At 44.2% G+C, this 15,727-nt stretch overlaps 1 protein-coding gene and 1 long non-coding RNA gene across 4 annotated transcripts in view; one reads left to right on the top strand and one right to left on the bottom strand.

Annotated features, from left to right (window-relative positions):
- LOC103279989 (uncharacterized) overlaps positions 1 to 10,720 on the bottom strand; it is a 45,098-nt gene extending 34,378 nt beyond the window's left edge. The window contains exon 1 of one of the 3 annotated variants that reach the window (XR_010003151.1): positions 9,934 to 10,720. This is a non-coding gene — a long non-coding RNA (uncharacterized LOC103279989). The remainder of the gene's footprint in view (positions 1 to 9,933) is intronic. The other 2 variants (XR_010003150.1, XR_010003149.1) reach the window with 2 other exon arrangements.
- The window catches only part of camkmt (calmodulin-lysine N-methyltransferase), a 796,752-nt gene that overhangs the window by 570,710 nt on the left and 210,315 nt on the right, over positions 1 to 15,727 (top strand). The gene's annotated exons all lie outside the window — the stretch shown is intronic.

Genomic DNA, 15,727 nt, shown 5'->3' with positions numbered 1-15,727 from the left:
ATGGTAGACCACTCTAACAACCACCGTGTCAGAAACCACGGAGAAACCACTGAAATACACAAGCATGTGGACAATTTCAACAGAAAGGAGCAAACCATGAAAATGAACAAAATTAGACTCTAAAAAAACCCTCTAAAATCAGGACAGTAAATAAAGAACAACACTCAAAAACAGGAGGATTCCAAACATGAAACAATCAGGGCCAGCTAATCACCTCTTACAAAGGGTCCCCCTATGCAGAAAGTGTTGGGAATCACCCTGGACTACTCAAGTCTAAATGTAGTCAGATAGATGATAGAATTAGACTGAGGGAATCCTTTCCCTGTTTCCAAAGCATGCCTAGATAGGCTTTACTGTGTTTCACTCTATCCTGTTTACGTCACATCCCTTACTTAGTAGAAGTTAGTAGAAATGTGAATCTTCAGGGACACTAACTTCTCATTGGTCAGAATGTTTTATGGCCCCAATAAACTGGACCATGAGGTTGGAACCATTTTGGTTCACTCTCTTCTCCCTTTGTTCTTCAAGCTAACAACACATCTTGCCATTCCTCCTGGCAAGATGTGACTATTTAGATGTTTATTTTTCCTTTCTTATTTTTCCTTAGAAATCAGTCTAGAGTAGACTAGACAGCTCCCAAGCCTTTCTATCTACAGTGTTCTTTTTACCTGAATAAATGCTTTTTGAACTTTTACTGAGACTCTGCAGTCCATTGCAATCCTAAATAGTCAAAGGCTTCTCTTTGCTCACCCCGTGTAAGTAACTGCTGCATTTGAAAGTTTTGTTTTTGCTACTCTTACTACATTTTGGTGGAATCCCCCCAGAGGGGGTTAAATTCAGTCTAACCGCTCAGAGATTACCACAACAGAAAGCAGCCAAGCATTGAAGCTGCAAGGCTCTTCAATGCTAATCAAAGTGAGCGATTGCAACATTCACACTTGCTTCAAAACAGGCAAGAGTTCTTTCTCCCACCCTGGACATTATTCCATAGATATATATACCTTCCTTGCTTAGTTTCTCCATAACTCACAACCTCTGAGGATGCCTGAGGATGCCTGTGGGTGAATACTTCTGGAACATGGCCATATAGCCCGGAAAATCCATGGTAATCAAATGCAGCTTTTATTTGCCTTTTGTTTTAGCCGTGGAACTATTACCCGACAAAAGCAGCGCCACTGGGTTTCCAAAGAGTTTAGGATGCAGATCTTAGTACTGAAATTCAACTTGCTTCTTAAGGAAGCCACAGGGGATCCGAAGAGGACCTTTTTGGGTGCATTTACACAGTAAAATGAATGTAGTTCGAGGGCTCCAGTTTTACAAATCACGGGAGTTGTAGTTTTGCAAGCTTTTGGACCTTTTCTGCCAAAGGATGCTTTGCTGGCGTCTCGGCAAACTACAAATCCCAGCATTCCATAACATTCAGCCATGGCAGTTAAACTGCATTCATTCTATCTACAATGTAGATGCACCCGCTGCTCCTTAAAACTGTTTAAACTTTCGGTGTCTCTTCTTGATATCTCAGAGCTTTTTTCTTTTCTTTCTGTTTCAAGGGAAAGAAAGAAGGAGGTGGCTGGTCAGATGGAGTGGAAAAAGCGAGCCCAGGGAGGTAGCAGGGAATTGGGGGGAAAGGAAGGGGGGAGACCCCCAGGTTTTCGGTCCACTCCCGCTTCCCATTCAGGGTTTTGATGCGATTCATTAGAAGTAACGAGTTGACATAAGGTAAACCGGCATTGAGGGGGCTTTCTTCGGGGGTCCGGCCGAAGCTCCATTCACAATGCCTAACCAGGCGTGCAAGGGCTCTGATTGGGCAGCTTTCTTCCAACGGAGGAGGGGGGGGGGCTTTGGCAGGATGTCCCCCTAATGAGGGTCGCCATCAGCCATTGATAAGATATTCTCCATTCCCCCCTCCCCGCTTTACAAAATGGAAAGAAAGAAAAGCCCCCCTTGCACCAGGAATTGGGGATCGGAAGCAGAAAAGTGGGTTGAAACCACATACTTGTTTGGAGAAGTTTGTGTTTGGCTCTTCAAGCGGGAGAAAGTATTTATTCTTTTTGCCTCCTCTGGGGAGGAGATATTAGCACCCTGTCCTGTCCACAGTGCATCTACATTGTAGAATGAATGCAGTTTGACACTTCAATGCTAAGGAACCATGGGAGTTGTAGTTGTACGTGGTCTTTCGCCTTCTCTATATAAGAAAGGCGGAAAGGGATTGTATCACATGCTGCTACAGATTCAATAAATATGATACTTGTAGATCTTTAGTTTTCTTTGCCAAAGAGTGCTTGTGCCTCACCAAACTACAGCTCTAAGGATCCCCTAGCCTTGAGACACGGTAGTTTAAGTAGGGTCAAGCTGCATTGGGTTGCTGTGAGTTTTCCGGGCTATATGGCTGGGGGCGGCGACATGGAGTTCTGTCGAGGGCTGGTCCCTGAGGTCATGAAGAGCCGGAACGAATAAACAACAACATGGCCATGTTCCAGAAGCATTCTCTGCTGACGTTTCGCCCACATGTATGGCAGACATTCTCAGATGTTGTGAGGTTTGTTGGAAACTAGGCAAGTGGGATTTATATAGCTGTGGAATGTTTTTGTTTTGTTTTTTTCGTGTCAGGAGCAACCGGAGTTGCTTCTGGAGTGAGAGAATTGGCCATCTGCAAGGACGTTACCCAGGGGACGCCCGGATGTTTTGATATTTTACCATCCTTGTGGGAGGCTTCTCTCATGTCCCCGCATGGAGCTGGAGCTGATAGAAGGAGCTCATCCACGCTCTCCCCGGGTGGGATTCGAACCTGGCAGCTTTCAGGTCAGCAACCCAACCTTCAAGTCACGAGGCTTTTATCCCCTAGGCTACCGGAGGCTGCTTCCTGCCCGGGGGACCTCTTTGTTGGGAGGTGTTAACTGGCCCTGATTGTTTCTTGTCTGTCTTCTACACTGTGGAAAAACACAGTTTGACATCACGTGAACTGCCATGGCGCAATGGCATGGGAGGCTGGGAATTATAGCTCTACAAGGTCTTTTGCCTTCTCTGCCAAAAAGGATTGGTACCTTACGGATCCCAAAAGTACAGATCCCCAAAACCCATAGCATTGAGCCATGGTAATTAAAGTGGTGTCAAACTGCGTTCACTCCACAGTGTAGAAGCCCCCCCCCCCCTATCTTCAGGAGACCTGAAGTTAGTCTAACTTGCTCTGAAGTTAGACTAAAGCTCTTCTAATTTAAGCCCTCCTCACTCTGAACAAACTCCAATTTTCTTCCGTAGTATTTACTCCCACGCAAAAGGTGGCAAAATACTTTCTTCCGGAAATAAACATTCGTTTCCCCCATATGGTCTTATCTTTTAACATATATGTTCATGTATACCCCCTCCCTCCCTCTTTCTCTCTCCCTCCCTCCATACCTAGAAATATATGTCCCGAGAAAGATAAACATCTTTGCCGCAGACTGTGTAGGGATATTTTATACTTATGTACATTAAATGCACCAGGTGCTATCAAATCTTGCAAGCTAAGCAGGGCCATCAATGGTTGGCACCTGGATAGGTGACCCCTCCCCTTTCAAATATCTCTACCAAAATATAGGGAAGGATTAAAAAAAAAACCAAAATCTCCACGTGCCCTCTGATCTTGAAAGCTAACTAGGACCAGCCCTTGTTATTATCTGGATAAGTGACCTACAAGGAATACCAGTTGCTGCTCTGTAGGCTGTATTTCAGAGAAAAGGAACAAAAAACTACCTCTGGGGATTCCTTGCCTTAGAAAGCCCAATGAAATTCAAAGGGTCTCCATTTGTTGACAAGAAACATGTTTAATATTCTTGTAATATTTATCTGGATATTGCATGAGATAATATATACAGTATATATAATGGTATACATTTGCGATAAACCATTTGAAAAAAAATAGTTCATTGGAAAAAACCGGTAGTTGAAACTACCAGTAAGGTTCAAGCCAATGTAAGGTAACAGCAGGGACACACTCATGTTGTTGTTGCTGTTATTGTTGTTGCTACTGCTGCTGTTATTATTACTATTTATGTCCCCCTTTTATCTCTTTGATTAAGACGCAAAGCAGCATCTTAAGCTGGATCTGCACTGCCATATAATGCAGTTCAAACTGCATTATATGACAGTGTAGATGCAGTCTGTGGGCTCTTCCACACAGCCATATAACCCAGAATATCAAGCCAGCAAATTCCACACTATCTGCTTTGAATTGGTTTATCGGAGTCCATACTGCCTTATATTCCAGTTCAAAGCTGAAAATGTGGGATTTTATTCAGCTGTGTGGAAGGGGCCTCAGATAACCCAGTTCAATGCAGTTAGTGTGGGATTTTCAACCTTGATATTCTGGATTATGTGGCTGTGTGGAAGGGCCCCGTATCTACACTGCCAAATGGATACAGTTTGACACCACTTCATCTGTCATGGCTCAAAACTGTGGAGTCATCATGGCCATTGTATTTTGGTGAGGCACTGGCACTATTTGGCAGAGAAGGCTAAAAACACCTTGTAAAACAATAGCTCCCATGTGCCATAGCATTAAGTAATGACAGTTAAAGTGTTGCCACCGTCAGTCCTCACCTGCTGACTACCAAGGAAAAGGGCAAAGAGTTTAAGGCCCACTGCAATCCCTGGGCATGACACCTGCCCATTTTCCTCTGGGCCTGGAGGTGTGGATTGTCATGTTTAAATATGTGAAAGGATGTCATGTTGAGGAAGGAGCAAGCTTGTTTTCTGCTGCTCTGGAGACTAAGACAGGGAGCAATGGATTCAGATTGCAGGAAAAGGGATTCCACCTAAATATTAGGAAAAAGCTCCTGAGTGTATGAGCTATTAGTCACTAAAATAGTCTGGAGGTTTTTAAGCAGAGGCTGGATGGCCATATGTTAAGAGTGCTTTGATTGTCTTGTGGAAGGCTCTCATCTCTGGAATCATTGGGTTACTGTGAATTTTCCAGGCTGTATGGCCATGTTCCAGAAGTATTCTCTCCTGACCCACCCACATCTATGGCAGGCATCCTCAGAGGTTGTGAGGTCTGTTGGAAACTAGGCAAGTGGATTTTGTATATTGGTGGAATGTCCAGGGTGGGAGAAAGAACTCTTGCCTGTTTGAGGCAAGTGTGAATGTTGCAATTGATGGCTTTCATTAGCATTTAATGGCCTTGCAGATTCAAAGCTTAGCTGCTTTCTGCCTGGGGGAATCCTTTGTTGGGACGCGTTAGCTGGCCCTGATTGTTTCATATCTGGAATTCCCCTGTCTTCTGAGTAGTGTTCTTTATTGTCCTGATTTTAGTGTTTTTAAAATACTGGTAGCCAGGTTTTGTTCATTTTCATTATTTCCTCCTTTCTGTTGAAATTGTCCACATGCTTGTGGATTTCAATGGCTTCTCTCTCTAGTCTGACATGGTAGTTGTTGGAGTGGTTCAGTATTTCTGTGTTCTCAAATAATATGCTGTGTCCAGGTTGGTTCATCAAGTGCTCTGCTATGGCTGACTTCTCTGGTTGGATTAGTCTGCAGTGCCTTTCATGTTCCTTGATTCCTGTCTGGGCAATGCTGCTGCGTTTGGTGGTCCCTATGTAGACTTGTCCATAGCTGCATGGTGTACGGTAGACTCCTGCATAAGAGAGAGGATCCCTCTTGTCCTTTGCTGAACGTAGCATTTGTTGGATTTTCTTAGTGAGTCTGTAGATAGTTTCTAGGTTGTGTTGCTCTGTTTGGTTGTGTATCCCTGCTTGACAGGGGGTTGGACTAGATGGCCCTTGGGATCTCTTCCAACGCAATGAGGCTATGATTCTAATTCTGCTCTTCCTTCCCCGACACCAAGCCCCACTGAACTGCACGCAGCTTCCTTTCGAGGGTTGAAGGGCTGCCCTCCCACCTGAGCTGTTTCGGACAGAGCAACCCCCGATGCTCTAAAAGCGGGATAAGATCCGGACTGCATTGTCTGCGTGAAATCAATCAGGATCCCATTTGGAAGCCTATTTGTTTAAGATCTCGAGTGGAAGTCAGGAGGGACGACGGAAGGAAGGGGTATACTCGAGCAGGAAGGTCAGAGTTTTCAAAGTGGATGAAGATAGGGGAACACTTAGAAAGAAACTGGGTTGACCTGCAAGGAGAGTTCCTTCCCGCGGTTACGAGTGGCTCCTCTTCACCAAAGAAACGCGGAATGGCATTGATTTCGAGCAAGAAGAAGTCGCCTCCAAGTGGAGGAAGTCCACCCGGAAGTTGTGGGACGACAGGCCCCATAACTCGCAACCGACCTGGCCGCTGGGAGTGATGGGGTTTGTAGTCTCATAATCCAAGTTGTCTTGGTAGCAGGTAACTGTATTATTAAAAACAAGCCTAATTAACACTACACCCCTTACTATACCATACTATAAACTCTGTATTGATTTAATGTTAATATTGTCGTCAGTCATTTAAAAAAAAAAACTAAGGCCCCTTCCACACATCTGAATAAAATCCCACGTGATCGTCTTTGAATTGGAACATATGGCAGTGTGGACTCAGATAACCCAGTTCAAAGCAGATATTGTGGGATTTTCTGCCTTGATATTCTGGGTTATATGGCTGTGTGGAAAGGCCTAAAACACATAAAGATAAACTTAATGTATGACAGTTTTACTGGTTTACTGTTTTATAAAAGCAGCTTTTTAAAATTGGCAGTATTATTTGTTCAATTTTTTGCCAGTTGCTTTTTAACTGAGAGTCTACTGCAACATTATTCCTTCTCCCTAAGAAATAAAGAACCTGTCCTTTTTTGTCCGAAATCTCTTATTGAGATTATTAAATGTAAGCATTATGTTTTGGTCTTGTTTTATTTTGAAAGCCTTTCACCGCATAAAATAAGGCAGGTTTATTGTCTTTCCCCCCACCTAATAAAGGCATCACCAATGTGTGTTTTGACCAGTTTTCCCCCCCAAATTCTTCTGTTTTCAAAAGAGAAGGACTTTCCTGCCTATCCACCCGAAACATTTCCCCTTTGTGGCCTGGAGATGCCTTTGAATTAGTTTGACCCATGCCATTGAAATCCACAAGCATCTGGACAATTTCCTCAGAAAGGAGGAAACCATGAAAATGAACAAAATCTGACTACCAGTATTAAAAACTCTAAAATCAGGACAGTAAATAAAGAACATCATTCAGAAAACAGAGGGATTCCAGTCAAGAAACAATCAGAGCCGGCTAACACCTCCCAACAAAGGATTATCCCAGGCAGGAAGCAGCCAGGCTTTGAAACTGCAAGGCTATTCAATGCTAATTAATTTGATTAATTGCAACATTCACACTTGCCTCCCATTCTGGACATTATTCCACATATATCGAAACCTCCCTTACCTAGTTTTCAACAGACCTCACAACCTCTGAGGATGTGGGCGAAACGTCAGGAGAGAATGCTTCTGGAGCATGGCCATACAGCCCGGAAAACTCACAGCAACCCAGTTATTTTATTGACAGTTTCCCCCTGCCTAATAAAGGTATCACCAATGTGTATTTTGACCAGCTATGCCCTCCAAATTCCCCTGTTTTCCAAAGAGAAGGACTTTTCTGCTATCCAGCCGTCCTGAAACACTTCCCCTTTATGGCCTTTGAATAAGTCTGACCCAAATCTTCCCCTCTGCGCCTCATCCCACTTGGACCGGTGGTCCCGCCGTGTCCTTCATATCAAAGGGGTTGAATAGCCATGGCCCAATGGGGCACCCTAAAGAGGACACTTAACATAGGTATTCATTTCAGTTGGGAAAACCTGGTCTATTATTATTATTATTATTATTATTATTATTATTATTATTATTATTATTATTATTAAGGGGGACACAGTCTCTCTCTCTCTCTCAACATAATATTGTCACTGGCAAGCCACTCCATCAAATCCTAACTTTTCTACGACACTCTCCCCCATTTCCCTTTCTTTTTGAGCATTCTCTTTTACTGGAACTCCAGGACGATACAAACGAGACCTGAGCAACAACGACGACAATGACAAGGAACTGATCTGAGACTTTCCGACCAAATGAGACCTGACCTTGGAAAGAAGCCGCCTTGATCCCAGACAGGATATATAAGGGTTGGTATCTCCAAACACATACGCTGACTTCACTTTTAGGTGGCTCAAAGTTGCCCAAAGAGGTCTGTCTCCGTATTTCCCCTTCTCCTTTCTTGAGTTGGAAAAATAGAGGAATGCAATCTCCTACTGTATTTATCTGGGCATAACGCCTATTGAATTGGGAGGAGGTTAAAAATAATAATACCTCAACTCCCTGGTCTGTATCTAGATTTCCCCTCCTTCTTTAACAAAAAAAACTAAGTGGGAAACAGATAGGACCGTCACCTCTTACAGGGATGTGTTTACCTAGAAAGGCCTATTGAATCGGATGGAAGTTAAAAATAAAAACCCAACTCCTAGGTATGTATCTCGATGTCCCCTTCTTCTTTACAAAGCCAACCTGAGTCAGAATCACATAAGACCGTCGCCTCCTACCGGGACCCTGGACGTATTTACCTGGAAGTAAGGCCTATTAAATGAAATAGGGGCGTTTAAAATAATATTAAAATAATCCAATTCCCAGCAAGTAACTTGTTTTCCATTTCACCCAAGAATCAGACTGGAGAAAGAATGAGAGGGACAGAAGTACATTTTACACCGGGTTGTTGTGAGTTTTCCGGGCTGCATGGTCACGTTCCAGAAGTATTCTCTCCTGACGTTTCGCCCACATCTATGGCAGGTATCCTTAGAGGTTGTGAGGTCTCTTGGAAACTAAGCAAGTGAGGTTTATATAGTCCAGAGTGGGAAAAAGAACTCTAGTCTGTTGGAAGCAACGTTGCAATTAATCACCTTGATTAGCATTCGAAAGTATTGCAGCTTCAAGGCCTGGCTGATTCCTGCCTGGGGGAATCCTTTGTTGGGAGGTGTTAGCTGGCCCTGATCGTTTCATGTCTGGAATTCCCCTGTCTCCTGAGTGTTGTTCTTTATATACTGTCCTGATTTTAGAGTTTTTTAAATACTGGTAGCCAGATTTTATTCATTTTCATGGTTTCCTTCTTTCTGTTGAAATTGTCCACATGCTTGTCGATTTCAATGGCTTCTCTGTGTAGGGCCAGCTAACCACCTCCCAACAAAGTATCCCCCATGCAGGAAGCAGCCAAGCTTTGAAGCTGCAAGGCTATTCAATGCTAATCATTGTGATTAATTGCAACATTCACACTTGCTTCCAACAGACAAGAGTTGTTTCTCCCACCCTGGACATTTCACAGATATAGAAACCTCACTTGCCTGGTTTTCAACAGACCTTACAACCTCTGAGGATGCCTGCCATAGATGTGGAGGAAACGTCAGGAGAGAATGTTTCTGGAACATGGCTATACAGCCCGGAATACTCACAGCAACCCAGTGATTCCGGCCATGAAAGCCTTCGACAAGATATTTTACACCATTCTTTGGAAACGTGGCTCAGAGGAAAAGCGCCATACCATGGCCTGCCCCTATCCCGGCCTTTATCGGGTCCGAAGCGGGTTATTTGGAAGTCAAGTGATCTTCCTGGGCATTGACTTGCGCCTAGAGATCAGGGCGATGCCAGCCTCGGAACAGGAAGGGCCCCGAGGAAAATCCCCGCATGGCGGATCAAAACAACAATCACAACAACCCGGGTGTGATGCAGAGAGGTGTTGTGTCCCTCGAAACCCTTTTCCCCTTTTCCCAATGTCTCTCTCTTTCTCCCCTGAAGGAAAAAAGGTCTAGAAGGCTAGGGTACGGCACACTTTCAGACTTTCTAGGAACCCTTGAAAGGCTTCAAAATGGGGGGGAAGGCTTGGGAACCCAAATGAGAAAAAGGCTGAAGAGAGGAAAAAGCAGACCCGGAGTCAGACTCAGGACTATGCCCTGGTTTTCTCTGGGAGTCAAGTGTGAGAGTGATTGAAAGAAGCAAAACAACTTACAGGATCCGGAAAGGATTTTCAAAGGCAGCAGGACTCGGAGGAGAGGCGGAAGAGCCAGTGGATGATGGCTCGGTGGCTGCGGACGGCCGCTCGCTCCTCCAATCTTTTGCGCCGTCTTTCCTCCTTCTTTTTCCTGCTTCTCCTTCTGTCTGTCTGTCTGCCTGTCTGTCCATCTCTCTCTTTTTTTCGCCTTCTCCGGCTCCAGCGGCGCTGAGGCTCAGCAGCTCCCTCGCAAAAGCCTTTCTCTCTCTCTCTCTCCCTCTCTCTCTCTCTGATTCTCCCTCTCTCTCTTTTTCTTTTCCGGGGGCTCTGCATTAGCCAATTCCATTGACAGTTTTCAGCCAGCAGCTGCAGTCATTAAAAGGCATTTACACCCTGGCCTCCTTCGCACAAAGATAGAGCGCCAACAATTATCTGCTTGTACGTTTAAGGACATGAGAATGTGTCCCTAACAGGCTTAGGAGGCGAAGAGGGGAGATGCAGGACCAAGCAGAAAAAGAGGAAGAAACACAACAACCCCATACAGCTCCCCTTCGCTCCCATCATGCCCCCCCCCCATGCGTTTGTTTGTTGCTTTGTGTGCTTGTTTGTTTGTTGACTGGGTGCCCGAGAGGCCAATTCCCGAGAAACCCGCCTGCAGAACCGGGCGAAGGGGCCCAGGGAAGGCTGGGAGAAAGAAAGTCCTCCAGGCAGGGCAGAAAGTCAAAGCCAAGCTTCGCCTGGGCTCAGAAGCAGGAGGGCGAGGGAGAAGGAAAGGTTCGCCTCGGGTGGAAATCACACCTTCCAACACAGCCATCGACTTCTTTAGATCCCTATTTTTCGTAGCGGTCTCTTGCCTGGGGTGATATATATATAAGACAGTAATAAATCATCATCATCAAGCGAAAAAATAAATAAATACCCAGAAGCAAGGCTTGGGCACACGTGAAATGGTTCAGAGTCGCTCTGAGCGGAAGGACTGGGGAACCTGATACCATAGCTTGGCTCAAAGGCGCAGAAAAGACATTTGAGGTTTCCACGATTTTCAGATTATTAACTTTTGTGTACACCCATATGCATGTACCTATACATGTGTCTGTGTATGTGTGGAGAGAAAACCTTTTCCTCCTAAACCCTCTGAGCTGAAACATTGAGAACCCGAGATCATCATTTGGCTGAAAGGCTCCATAAAGAAGTGCAAATCAGGACGGTAAATAAAGAATAACACTCAAAACCAGGGGGTTTCCAGACAAGAAACAATCAGGGCCAGCTAGTCACCTACCACCTACAACAAAGGATCCCCCCAGGCAGGAACCAGCCAGGCTTTGAAGATGCAAGGCTTTTCAATCAGGGCCGGCTAGTCCCCTACCAACAAAGGATTCCCCCAAGAAAGAATCAGCCAGGTCTTGAAGCTGCAAGGCTTTTCAATACTAATCAGGGCGATTAATTGCAACATTCACACTTGCCTCCAACAGACTAGAGTTCTTTTTCCCACCCTGGACCTTCCACAGACATATATATATATATATATATATATATCCCTTGCCTGGTTTCCAATATACCTCACAACCTCTGAGGATGCCTGCCATAGGTGTGGGTGAAACGTCAGGAGAGAATGCTTCTTGAACATGGCCATACAGCCCGGAAAACTCACAGCAACTAAGAAATTGCAGGTAGGATTGCACTATCTTTCACAATATTAATCTTTGTGTTTTGGTCCTGTAATATGTGTGTCATACACACACATATGTGTGTGGAGAGAGAGAGATTGATGCATTACTTTGGAGCCCTTTTCTCCTAAACCCTCCTAAACCTAAACCTGAGATCAGAGTTTTGCTGGAAGGTGCCACAAAGAAATTCAAAATTTGCGCATGGCTTCCACGGTCTGATCTTCCGAGTATTAATCTTTGTGTGTGTGTGATATATCTATATTTATTTAGAAAGAGAGAGGGGCTGAGCCTCAATTTGGAGCCTTTTGCTCCTAAACGCTCTGAGCTGAAAAACAGAGGACTTGGGAGTCCTGGCGAAAAGGCGCAATCAAGACATTCAGCATTTACTTATAGGATTGGACGATCTTGAGATCCTTAATCTGTGTGTGCGCGCGCGTGTGTTGATTGAGAGATATTGAGGAGTCACTTTGGAGTCTTTCCCTCCGAAAGGTTTTCAAGGGAAGCCAAGCCCACTGGTGAAACTCCCAAGGGTCTTTCCAATCCGCTGAGTCCGAATAAAGAGACCTTGACCTGGAAGGCCAGTCCCGGGATTTGCAAAGATTTGCAAGGGCCACGACTTCCGGGCAAAGCTTTCCTAAAGGGGGCTCCTCCAAGGTCCTTCTCGTTGGAAGAAAGGTCATCTTTTTTTACAACGGAGGATTTTGATAAGACTGAGCATTCATCGTGGAAAGAGATTTTTCCTCGAAGGACTTTTCGAGGAATCCAATCTTTTGAGAGAATGTGGCCCTGAAGTTTCTTCCCCTTCCCTTTGTCCCCCTTTTGTCTGTCAGTCCTTCCTCTACGATTCCTGGGAAGCCAAAGAGGAACTGGGTTGCTGTGAGTTTTCCGGGCTGGATGGCCATGTTCCAGTGTATATATTTGTGGAAGGTCTAGGGTGGGAGAAAGAACTTTTGTCTGTTGTAAGCAAGTAAGAATGTTGCAATGAATCACCTTTGTTAGCATCGAAAAGCCTTGCACCTTCAAAGCCTGGCTGCTTCCTGCCTGGGGGAATCCTTTGTTGGGAGGTGTTCCATTTTGTTTCCTGTCTGGGGTTCCCCTGTTTTCTGAGTGTTTTTCTTTATTTACTGTCTTGATTTTAATACTGGTAGCCAGATTTTGTTCATTTTCATGGTTTCCTCCTTTCTGTTGCAATTGTCCATATGCTTGTAGATTTCAATGGCTTCTGGCATGATGATTGTCAGAGTGATCCAGCATTTCTGTGTTCTCAGATAACTCAACTAACTCAAACAGAGAAGCCAGCCACAGCAGAGCACTTGATGAACCAACCTGGACACAGCATATTATTTGAGAACACAAAAACGCTGGACCACTCTAACAACCACCATGTCAGACTGCACAGAGAAGCCACTAAAATCCACAAGCATGTGGACATTTTACAACAGAAAGGAGGAAACCATGAAAATGAACAATTTATGGCTATCGGTATTAAAAATCTGAGATAAGGACAGTAAATAAAGAACAACACTCAGAAAACGGGAATTCCAGACAAGAAGCAATCAGGGCCAGCTAACGTCTCCCAACAAAGGATTCCCTCGGGCAGGAAGCAGCCAGACTTTGAAGCTGCCAGGCTTTTCAATGCTGTGTTGTCGAAGGCTTTCATGGCCGGGATCACAGGGTTGTTGTATGTCTTTCGGGCTGTGTGGCCATGTTCCAGAAGTTTTCAATGCTATTGAGGGTGATCAGTTGCAACATTCACACTTGCCCCCAACAGACAAGAGTTCTTTCTCCCACCCTGGATCTTCCACAGATATATAAACTTCACTAGCTTAGTTTTCAACAGACCTCACAATCTTTAAGGATGCCTGCCATAGATGTGGGCGAAACGTCAGGACAGAATGCTTCTGGAACATGGCCATATAGCCCGGAAAAGTCACAGCAACCCTGTGATTCCGGCCATGAAAGCCTTCGACAACCTAAAGAGGAACCTTTGGCAAAACTCGAGGCTGGATCATTTCCGAAATGTGAGCCAGGGCCAAGGGGGAGGCCAGAGATGGAGAGGTTGGCTTTGGAAAGCAACGCATTCCTTCTCCCGCCCTCTCTTTCCCCCCTTTCCCGTGCACAGAAAGAAGTGTTTAAATCCATCAGTCCAAATTAAGAGTCAAGTTCTTTGCGTTGAGAATATGAACCAGATATACACACACACACATCCTCGTTGACAGTTGGGTTGAGAAGTGATGAATGCCTCATCCAGCCAAGGTCTTCCGGCCCAGTAGCTCTTCCAACTGGACCCATTCATCTGCCAGTTGGCATTTATTTCAGGGTGAAACTACTCGTTGAAAAGATCCCAGAGCAGTTGGGGAGTCCTGCTAAAGACTCTCTTCTTCCCTCTCCCCCTCATCAGGGCAGAATTTCGAATTATGAGGAGGAGGAGGAGGAGGAGGAGGAGGATGAATGATCCCTCCAATAGGCCAAGTCACGCGATGCTTCCCCATTTCCATTGTCTTTCTGCCCCCCACCTCTTCCTTCTCCCTCCCATTGAGGTCTACCAGGAGTTTTGGGCTTCCTATCTCACTCTCAGCCCCCCCTTTCTCCCCCTCCTCTATATCTGCATCGGAATGCAGAGCAAAGTTGGTGTGTGTGTGTGTTTTTTTTCTTCCTCAAGTTTTGAATTCCTCCATGATTTTTCCCCCCTTCCCCTCTACTTCTAGAAAGGCGGCTTAGGATAATTATTTCAGCTTTATTGAGGGCAGATTAGGAGAAGTCTGGATGCTGCGTTTCAATACGCGTACTACATGCCTCGACAATGTCCCTATTGTTGTCGTCTGTGTGTGAACCCATTCAAAATATACACTTTTTAACACCAACCAAAGTCCTGTCTAAATATACACAGCCAGGCTGGAAAGACAGCCATGACCCGTACAAATCTCTGTAAATCACACTTCCATGGCCGCAGAAACGAAACAAAGGAGTTACCGGCTCAACATGCCGATTAAAATCGCCTTAAAAGCGACGCACCTCAGGATCAAAAATGCAGGCGGGCGGCGGAAGGGAAGGCCGGCGGAACTACTCCTGGGAGCAGGCTCAGGCATGGGTTTTTACACAGACACACAACCAAAGCCCTCTTACACACTCACGCAAATACACACCCACAGAGACACAAAATCAGATCTCTCTTACATACCCACAAATACATAGACCTGTGTAAGACAGAACTGATTTGTGTGTGTGTATACACACACACACATATATACACACACACACCAGATGCCTCTTACACACACATAAATATATAGATCCACATACACACATATATAGTATATATAGTAAATATAGTATTGTATTTACTATATAATCATATACACACAAAGAACAACAACATCAGCATTTTATTAGGATCCAAAGACTTTATATAAACACAGACTCACACAAAAACAGACACACAGAAACAAAATCAGATCTCTCTCTTACATACACACAAATACATAGACCTATGTAAGAGAGATCTGATTTACACACACACCAGATCCCTCTTACACACACACACATACACACATACACACATCCACATATATTTCCCTATATATTATATGTACTATATTATATATTATATATTATATATTGTATTATATATTATATATTATATTATATATTTATATTATATTATATATTAACATACACACACATATATATATATATATATATATATATATATATATATATATATGTATATATATATATTCCACAAACAACAACAACAACAACAGCGTTTTATTATGGTCCAAAGACCCTACACACACACACTCTCTCTCTCACATACACATACGCAAATCTCTCTTATATATATGCACAAATACGTAGACCTCTGTAAGAGAGATGTAATTTATGCGTGTGTAATGTATATATACATACGCACACACACCAGATCCCTCTTACATACACATAAATTTTACACACATATCTCCCTATATAGTATATTTGCTATATATCCATACACACATATACACACAGCAACAACAACAACAGCAGCAGCAGCAGCATTTTATTATGGGCCAAAGACTCTACACACATACCCAAATCTCTCTTATATACACACAAATATATATATAAGGCTGTTTGTGCATATGCAAACACACACACATACACAT

This window comes from Anolis carolinensis, chromosome 1 (assembly GCF_035594765.1).
Source record: "Anolis carolinensis isolate JA03-04 chromosome 1, rAnoCar3.1.pri, whole genome shotgun sequence".
NCBI lineage: Eukaryota > Metazoa > Chordata > Lepidosauria > Squamata > Dactyloidae > Anolis > Anolis carolinensis.
The sequence above is the reverse complement of the archived record's forward strand: the minus strand, read 5'-3'. Positions and strand labels throughout refer to the sequence as shown.